Below are 10,508 nucleotides of genomic sequence, written 5' to 3'. Positions count from 1 at the left end.
CACACACACACACACACACACACACACACATCAGTTCATCAGACATGGCTATAGATATTTTAACCTCTGGCACCACTGTGGACAGCGAAGAAGTCTTTTTTCCTTAGGCCCTTTGTAAATTAATGGTTACAAATAGGTACACAGAGATAGCAATGTCTCCTCATTCTATTCAGCAAGAGTCCCAGTCAGCCCAGCCAAGACACACTCATAATAGATGACGAAAATGTAAGGTTCGGGGACTGAGCCAGGACACACAGGCATCTGGTGGCCAAGTCCTGGTTCAGGACTCATTCTCCTGTACCACACTGCCCCCTCTCACTGTGCAGGCTCCTTTCTCAATGTTGATGCCTTTGAGTTAGCCAGGTGGTTAACAATTTTTTTTTTTTTTTTGGCCAAAAAGATAATTTGCTTTCCAAAATATCTCAAACTAAGCAGCTCATGACTGCTTCTTAAGATAAACAGAAAGGAATTCTAACACAGCATGGTAGAAACAACTTGACAGGACCCTGTTGCTTCTGTTTCTTATCTCTGGATGCCAGAAGCCTTCTGCTTTCTCCTGTCCACCCACAAGGGATTTGTGATTGGGTTTGCATTCTCCAACTCTTTCCTGGAAAAGGCCCCAGAGCCACTGATGTGTCTGCAAGAAAGGAAAAACATTTTGCCCACTGGGTATTGATGTGTCATAAGGCACTTTGGAGTCCTGAACTTAGCTTTGGGTGGTAAAAAAGCATATTGGCAATTACTGAGTTTCAGAAGCAATTTTTTGGAAAAAAAAAAAAAGATAGGTAGTCCAAGACTCCACATTGGCTGTGCCAACCACAATGCCACCAAATTGCTGACTTTCAGAAGCAATTTTTTGCAAAAAATAAAATAAAATAAAATAAAAATAAAAAGTAAGAATAAAAATATAGGTAGTCCAATGCTCCAAACTGACTGTGCTGACCACAATGCCACCAAATGAAAACTTAAAACTTAATCATCCAGTTATGTATCGATAGCTAAGTGTTGGATATCATTTAGGGCAAGAATATTTTAACTAATGTTTAACCAGAATTTTTATTTTCCATTGTTGAAGCATTTTACAGAAATCTTCCATTTCTTAAATATAAATTAAGAAAAATCAGTCCACAAAACACAAATGGAAACAAGCACAAATTTATTTCACCACCTTTTGGAGAGGCCGACTCAAAGCTAACAATGCATATTCACCATTTGAGAGGACATTTAACAGATTACATCCTTGGCTTCTCAAAGAGATGTTAGTGCCCACTTACTTGATATTGGTAAGCTCCTTCACTAATCTCTGATTATTTTACAGTCAAGGCTCCATTCTCCCATCCCTTCTCATAGCCCCCTTTCATACTTTAAAGCACTGATCCAAATACAAAATGGAAGAACCTGTGTATTAGTTTACTAGGGCTGCCACAACAGAACACCACAGACTGGATGGCTTACACAACAACAATTTATTTTCTCACAGTTCTGGAAGCTGGAAGTCCAAGGTCAAAGTATCAGCAGGCTTGGTTTCCTCTGAGGCCTCTCTCCTTGGCTTGCAGATGGTCACCTTCTTGCTGCCTCTTCACATGGTCTCTGTGCACAAGTGCCACTGATATTCCCCTGTACATCCAGATTTCCTCTTTTTAGAAAGATACCAGTCATATTTGATTGGGGCCACTCTATGGGTCTCATTTTAACTTACTCACCCATTTAGAGGCTCTATTTCCCAATACACTCATGTGCTGAGGTACTGGGAGTTCAGGCTCCAACATAACAGCCGGGGAGCACAATTTAGCCCATAACAACCTCTCTTTAAGGAAAGTTTCCAAATTGTATCAGACAGTGAAGAAATCTGCTCCTAACTTAAGAGTCCTGTTGTTTTGGGCTGTGTAGAAAGATAGAGCTAGACCCAACATGTGGTTTAATTTTAGGGACTGCATGCTTCCTGTTCCCCAAAAATACTTCATATGCCTTCACATTCTCTCATCAGAAATTCGTATCTTCTCAGAGGCTTTCTTCTGTTAAAATGAAGAGAGCCTTAGGTTGAGCCTCATCTGTCACTAGACTTCGGTGCAACCATTGCTTCCTTTCTGAGTGCAGTTTTTGATGAAGAGCAGAGGACTGGGTACCAATAGGGCCATGGAGAAAGTAAGGGGAGGATCATAAATGGAGACAAAGGGAAGAGAAACAAGAAGCTGGAGGCGTGAGAAGGCAGACCTTACTGGCTTTACCATTTCACCCAAATAGTGGCAGAGGATGAGTATTCATGCTCCAGTCCATAATTGTCGCTAGAGAGCGGCTGCCTCACCCAGACGCCATATTCCCTGCCTGGCTCCTCTTGCCTCTAGATAGGGCCATGGGACAGACTTCTGAACAATGGATTGTGAACCAGGAAGAACTCCATTGCCAGACCAGATCTATAGAAATTTCCTACACATTTTCTGCCTTCTCTGTTTTCCACCTACTAGGGGAAGCAAAAGATTCTGAAGCCCTAAAAAATGGCAGAACCACAAAACGGAATAGAGGCTGGATCCATGAATCACCACATGGAAGGCCTCTCACTGAATACTTACACTAAACTGTCACTGTGTGAGCAATAACTCCTGTCAGTTAAACCACTGAGATTTTCAGGGTTTGTCCTTTTTAGCAACTATTAATGTTATAATTAATAAGTTAATACAGTCAATATAAGGCTGAGTTTGGCAGAAAACTAATAATCACTTCAATGCTGGTTTTGTCCTGGTTTATTTCAAGAGTGAATGCTGATAGTAAGAAGAGTAGAGGCTGGGCACAGTGGCTCATGCCAGTAATTCCAGCACTTCAGGAGGCCAAGGCAGGAGTTGAGCTCAGGAGTTTGAGGCTACAGTGAGCTATGATCAGGCCACTTCACTCCAGCCTGGCTGACAGAGTAAAATCCGATCTCAAAAAAAGAAGAAAAAGAAGACAACGAAGAAGAAGAGGATTACTTGATTTGTAATGTAAAATGACATTTAGATATTAGTATTCAATTCGGGTTGACCTGCAATAGTAGTGATAATAATCACAGACAGTTGCAGTTTGCAACTATCATTGCATTTCAAAATATCAGCCATAATGAGAAGTACACAATAAAATAAGAAAACACTGATAAGGTAAAAAGAGTGCTGGACAGAAAGCCAAGCATCTTGAGTTCTAGTTTCACCCCAACACAAACCATTTCTGACCAGGAGTCTCACCTCTCCAGTCACTACCAACTCTAAAAGCCAGACTGGAAGTGTCTGTTTAGGGGAAATAGTGCCTCCTATGAGTGAAAAACAAACTACAGGAGAACTGGTCACAGTGCTTTGTGCAGAGAAGATGCTCAATACAGATTTATTCAATTAATAAAAGTTTTAAAAGGGACTCTGATAAAGTAATTCAACTAAAATGACAGAGGGTGAATACAGATTTAGACACCCACCCCTGTCCCCTCCCACCAAGCTAGAAGAAGTGTCTCTATGTATTCATGTGTATAGAGAAATTGGCTCCATTTCTGAACAGTGAGAACAGGGCAGAAAAATGAATAAATCTGGGGATGACATAAAATCAAAAATATAGCCATCTGTTTAAGTCCTGCATCTAAAGTTTAAAAAATAGAAGAGAAGCCACCTGTCTTGCAATATTGAAGTAAAATGCAAATCTATTTAATTGAAAATAATAATGTAATGTAAACTTTAGTCACAAGCAGAGAGCTTTCTCTGTACAGTTACATTAAAGGGCTTAGACCAGTGCCTGGAGCATGATAGACACATAATTGTTGAATGAAAACATTCTGGATGCAAAGCATAGGGTAGACATAGTGAGAGATGCTGAGATGGACAGAATGTTATCCCTGCTCTCCAGAGACTTGCAGGCTGGGAAGAGAGAACCATGTCATCAACCCACTTGAACACAAGACAGAATGAAATACATGCTAAGCAGAGGTAAAAGAAATATGCTAGGAGAGGAAGAAACATTTCATTCAGATGGGAAGGAATCATAAATGAGGTAGAATTTAGGCTGAGCCTTAAAATGAACAGTCTCCAGGCTGAGAGGATGGCATGACTCAGGTAATAAAAAGATTGGAAGTGGTAGGCTTCCATGCAGAGAACTTTGGGAGACAGCCTTGGAAAAGAGTGTTGGAACCACATATACGAGTCTGGTTGTGACTTGGGAACAAAGCTCTAACAGCCACAAAATTGGGCGCCTAGGAAAAGAAGTAGATCCCCTTTCTTTTCTTTCTCTCTCCAAGTTTGTAAAGCATTTACCTCTCTTAAACCATATAACATGTCATTTTATTAAGTCATTTAAATATGTGTAAGATGACTGTCAGGCCCAAACTATTTTAATGCTACAAAAGTTAAAATAAGGTGAAGAAAATGTGTTATAGAATAAAGCATGTGTATATTTGAGTTCTGTCTTCTTAAGTTATTTTAATTTCTGGATAATAGAGACTCCCTTAAGGGGAGTCTGTATTAGCAATCCATGTGCATCCCTTGATATACCGTTTTGCTTCAGAAAAGGAATTGAGCTCAGTATAGAAAGTATTTATATGATGGCATCTAAAGAGAGGGTCTGCTAAGAGTTCCCCAAATGTCAGCACCATCCTATTGGTAATCCATGGTCATTCAAAGCATTTTAAGAGGAACAGAGGAAACGGCCTTGTTTCAGTAACTGAAAGAAGGCCAATGTGGCTGGTGCAGAGCAGCAAGAGAGAGTGTGAGATGAGTCAGGGTTATGGACCCAACCATATCATGTAGGGTTCTAAAGGCCACAGAGAGAAGAAAGAATAAAGAAGTCTGAATCTTCTACAAAATGCAATAAGAAGTCATTGGTGAGTGTTAAGAAGGGTGATATGATGTCATCCTTTATTTTGGCTGCTGTTTGGAGAAAGAATTGGAGTGGGACAGAAACGGAAGCTGAGAGAATAGTTAAAAGACCATTAAAATAGTCCAGAGGAGAGAAGTTGATTTTTCAAACTGAATGTGATAGTTGTAGAAATGGAAATAAGCTAACATATTGGGGATGTATGTTAAAGACAAAACATATTAACTGGATGTTAAATGCAAGGAAAAGAACAGAGTGACTCCCAGGTTTTTATCTTAAGAAACTTGGAAGAAATGGTGCTATTTTCCAAGAGGCCAGAGACCAGGAGAACAGTTTAGGGAGAGGGAAAAGCAGAGGATAAAGAGTTCTGTGTAGGGCCCTTTACATTTAAGATGCCTGTTTGACATCCAAGTCAGGTAGGCAGTCTGACATCAGGTAGGCAGTCTGACATCAAGTAGACAGTTTGATTTATGAGCCTGCAGGCTCAAGGGAAGGTCAATGGAGATTTACACTTGTGAGTCATCTGCATATAGATGGTATTGAAATTATGGGACTAAATGAAATCTACCAGGGAGATGGCATACGTAAGAGCCAGGAAGGTGCCTAGGAGGTCAAGCAAAGAAGATTGATCCAGTAAAGAGACTGAAAGGGAGCATCCAAGGAGATTGGAAGTGGGGAATGAAACATGAGAAGCTGGTGTCATAGAAGCCAGGAAAACTAAGTATCCGGGTTATCTTTGCTTTGAAATTAGCACAGATAATTTACAAGGTTATCTGAGTTGCTTAGAGCCCTGAGCCAATAATTTCTACCTCATTATTCCTCATAGAAAGAAAAATATCAGGGTTGTTGAGACAATCTGCCTCCCAAATGCATAGCTGTAGTCTCTTGTGGAGTTAATGAGCATGTTAATAGCCCTGCTTCCTCCTATCACTGGAATAGTTCATGTCTTTGGGGCACTGACTCAAGAGTTTTCTTCATAGTCAAAGAACAACACGTTCAAGACAGAAGTTCAAATCAGCTATGCCTTTAAGAGAATAAATTTATCTTTACAGATATATTACACATATTAGAATATTAAGCTATGGCTTACCACCAGACAGGTCACAGATGATGAATGTGAGATGGTTTGCTTGCTATTAAATGGGTTGCCTTTGAGAATGTATTCTAAGTGAAATATCGTTAATGGTTATCACCTTGTCTATAGAAATAGTTTGACCTGCTGCAAATGTTACCTAATTCAATACCCCATGATCACTGACTTGTCTTTTGGTAAGGCTGTCAAAAATAAGAACATTTAACAATCAAATAATATATGAAGAAAATTCCTTAGTCATCCAAATAACCTCATTTCTCACATTAACTGTGGCTTATAATAAGACAGTTCTTTTAGTAATATAAAGTTTCTAGATTAGCCAAGGTGAGATATATCCAATTCTGTACCAACTTTAATAGACATCAATCACAATACTTGAGAGTTTTTCAAATTATAGCTTGAAATGTCAGAGTTGGACACCTTCAGAGATCGTTTGCTTGTTTTCATTGATATGGTTATATTTGAAGGGATACATATAGTTTTTAGTTGCTTGAGTAACATGGAAGAAATAAAATTTTCTCCTCACACACACAAATCTTAAGAGGTCCATCAAAGTACATAAGTTGTACCTAAAAGCATGTACATTGGTGTATCCAGAATATTTCCACCCTCAAGTGGAGAAAAATTTCCCCATTCGTGAAAACATATGTGCATAAGCTTCCTCACAAATTTACATACAATTTCAGGAGGGTCTCAGATCCTTTGGAAACTACGTGCACCCTCACAGCATCAGAGATCCCAAGCTAAGCACTCTGGGTTTAGACTGTTTTTTCCTATGGTAAAATATGATGCACCATGTGTGCGTTCTCTTTATTGGCCATCAGAAATCAGAAATTTCAGTTTCCAAAAGTATAGGTTTAAGGAATGCTGGTGGTGGTGGTGTTGTTTCTAGGAAAATGAGCATGCTTCCTTGAGAATTAAAGTAAATTTCCCGCAAGGTATGGAGTTGGAAATTCTGGGCTCTGTCTCGGGTCCTGAAACCTTGGTCCAAGGTCACGAGGAGCTGTCCAAGGTCCCAAATGTCTCAGACCAGTGCTTCTCCAAGTATGATTTACAGATAACCTGCATTAAAATCAACTGAGGGTGTCCATTACACTGCAGATTCCTGAGCCATCCAAGATCCATTGAATCAGAGACTTTGAAGGTAGGTCCCACAAATCTGCATTTTAAGGAGTGCCTCAGGAGATTCTTATGTCTGACACTAAGATAATGTCTACCAAATGTTGGTACCACTTTGTTAACAGCTGGAAACCATTTAATCCCATTTAAATTCACTGATCATTATAAATGCACCTGCTACCTTTAATATCATCTATATTAACAATCATAATGAGTTGCTATGTTCCTGTAGAAGACACTCACCAACTTTCTTCCCGAGGCTTTCTGTCACAATTTAGCACCTAACAAACACAAAAATCCAAGCCCCATCAAATCTCAAGAAAAGCAAACTGTTTTGGAAATCAACTTCCTTGATCTTTTAGCAAATCTTTCCTCCTCATCCACTTTAATAATGAGAATAATTACAATTATATGTAACCAATATTTACTGATTATTCACTCCATGCCTTCCATCAAATCCATCATAACGTAGTAGTAAATGCAATAAAAAACAATCAACAAGTGCTTATTATATGCCCAGAAATGTTCAAAGTTCTTTATGTGATTGCATCATTTAATCTTTATAATACTGTACCTATGATACCAAGAAAGACAGGAAAATTTGTATTCTATATTACTTAAGCTATTGGTGCCACTTATAGGCTTTGTCATATAAATATGATGCTAAAGTTAATTCCCTAGCGTTCTTTTTTAAAGTATGAAAATGGGAAAGAAGTGAGTGCCCATTATTGATCACCTGCTGTATTTCTGGCACTTTAACATGTTTTCTTCATTAAAACATCACCAACTATTTATGAATAGATTTTATTATCCTCATTTTAACAGGTTTATTGAAAGACTGATATATCATAAACTGCACATATTTAAAATGTGCAATTTAATAAGTTTAGATATATGTATATACCTGGGAAGCCATATTGCAATCAAGGTAACGAACATATCTATAAGCTCCCAAAGTTTTCCTGTCTGTCTTTGTAATCCTTCCTCCTGCCCCTCCACTTGCTCATCCCCAGGCAACCACTGACCTGCTTTCTGACACTACAGATTAGTTTGCATTTTCTAGAATTTTATATAAACATAATCTCAGTAAGTAATATTTTTGTCTGGCATCTTATACCCAACATGATTATTTTAAGATTCATCTACGTTATTGTATTTATCAAAAGTTCACTCCTTTTTACTACTGAGTGTTATTCCAATTGTCCCCATTTTATAGATAAGCAAACTGTGAAAATAAGCAACTAGTTCTAAGATCACATAGTAAAGGACCAGATTCAAATTTAAATCTGCCCAACACAAAAGCCCCATATTTTCCCACTAAAAATTATGCCTCTCTTCATTTTTAACTGAGAAATAACTCTACATATATCTTCAGAATGGAAGAACGTGGCCTCCAAAGTAACCAGGCTATAGTAACCACACCAAAATTGCTGCTGGATGATTAATTGGAGGGGGTGTCAGCTGTCCTATCCACCTACCTCCACAATATGTACTCAGCAGTACCACCCTTAAACTTTGGGCTTCAATTACAGGTCATTCACCCAAAGAACCACCCTGGAATCCTGGGGCTGCCAAGATACATGAGACCACTGTATGCAGGGCCTAAGCTCTAGCTAGAGTCCTCCCCTATAGGCCAGAAGGGAAGGAAGTATGTGGGGCAGATGATGGGAGGTGGTCAAACGTATGGTAGAGCAGGGAGGCATCCAAAGAACTATGAAGGTCCTCACTGAACTGGGTCACTGACTTGAAGGATAGACTTTTAATTAAGGACAGAAGAGGAGATAAGAACTACAAAATGGAAAAGAAAGGAAAGGTACACTAACCCTTGCGAAACTCCCAAACTGTTAATTTGGTGATCTTAGGCACTCATCACTCTTGAAATATAAAAACAGATTAGATTTCTCCATGATTCTTGCAACATACTTTCAAGGAGGAATTATTCGTAATACTATGAATAATAACAATAACTAGCAGTTATAGAGTGCTTATTATGCACTACACACAAGAATCATGTTCTATTCTCATTTTACTACAAAAAAATCAGTTCTCAGAAAATATAAGCGACTTGTCCAAGATCACACAGCCAGACAGTGAATTCATTTCAGCCAGAATTCAAGTCTCCAAGTCAGTCCAGTAATCTTCCCATGACTCAGAAAGACTCCAGACTTCCCTGCTCCCAACCAATCACCCAACAACCACCATACACCTCACCATCATTGGTCCCAACCCAGGCTCACCCTAGAGTACATGCTGACTTATGTCCTTTGATTTCAAACCCCCGAAACCCTTATTTTCATCTCTATGTACACTGCCCTCAGAATACCGCTCAACACTACAGCCAACTTAAAAGATACTCTAATAAACCAATTCTGTACCAATAAGTTAATCATTATAATGTTATGCTTTTGTCAGGTGCCAATGGAGCTTAAGAAAACAGTGCCTGGAAGAATAATGTAAATTGTGGGCAAGAGTGTGATATAGAGATTTTCCAAGTCATATGTTCATACATGCGAATGTTATAGGTTTACAGACTAACTCCAAACAAAGCAAGCTACTATTCCCCTTTCAGAAAGGCCAACTCAGGTTGAAGTGGCCTATTGCCTCGGGGAGGAAGAAAGGAAATAATAATCATTATTCCCTTCATAAATATTCATAAATGATATGAATAGGAGCCAACATTTATTGATTGCTTTGTATTGGGTATTTTATCAGTATCACAATTAAACCACAATTCCATGAAGTAGGTGTTACTGTTAGTCTCATTTCCAGATGAGGAAACTGAGACAGGGAGGCTATGTAATCTTACCATGCTAGTGCTATGCAGGGCTGGGACTCAAAAGGTATTCTTTCAAATGGCAAAATTCTCATTCTTTCTTCTTCTTCTTTTTTTTTTTTTTTTTTTTTTTTTTTTTTTTTTTTTTGAGACAAGGTCTCACTCTGTTGCCCAGGCTGTAGTGCTGTGGTGTAATCTCATCTCACTGCAGCCTCTACTTCCCAGGCTCAAGTGATCCTCCCACCTCAGCCTCCCAAGTAGCTGGGACTACAGGCACACATCACACGTCTAGCTAATTTTATTTTTTGTACAGAGAGGGTCACACTATTTTGCCCAGGCTGGTCTCAAATGCTTGGACTCAAGCAATCCTTCTGCCTCAGCCTCACAAAATGCTGAGATTATAGGTGTGAGTCATGACACTTGACCCAGAATGCTCATTCTTAACAGTGCACTGAGCCCCACCAGTTATTGCTTATCGTGCACCTATTATGTGCATGGCACTGTGCGAACCTTAAACATATTAATTTCATTAAAACCTCATGGCAAGCCTTGGAGATAGGTATTATCATTATCCCCATCTGACAGATGAGGCTCAGGAAAGAAAGGAAACTGAGTTAATGTGGAGCTGGAACCGACGACAGGCATTCTGGCTAAGAGCTCTCTTATTCAGCACGACTGATTCCTATTCAAGTTTAGGTCTTT

Source organism: Pongo abelii, chromosome 12, assembly GCF_028885655.2.
Source record: "Pongo abelii isolate AG06213 chromosome 12, NHGRI_mPonAbe1-v2.0_pri, whole genome shotgun sequence".
Taxonomy (NCBI): domain Eukaryota; kingdom Metazoa; phylum Chordata; class Mammalia; order Primates; family Hominidae; genus Pongo; species Pongo abelii.
The sequence above is the reverse complement of the archived record's forward strand: the minus strand, read 5'-3'. Positions refer to the sequence as shown.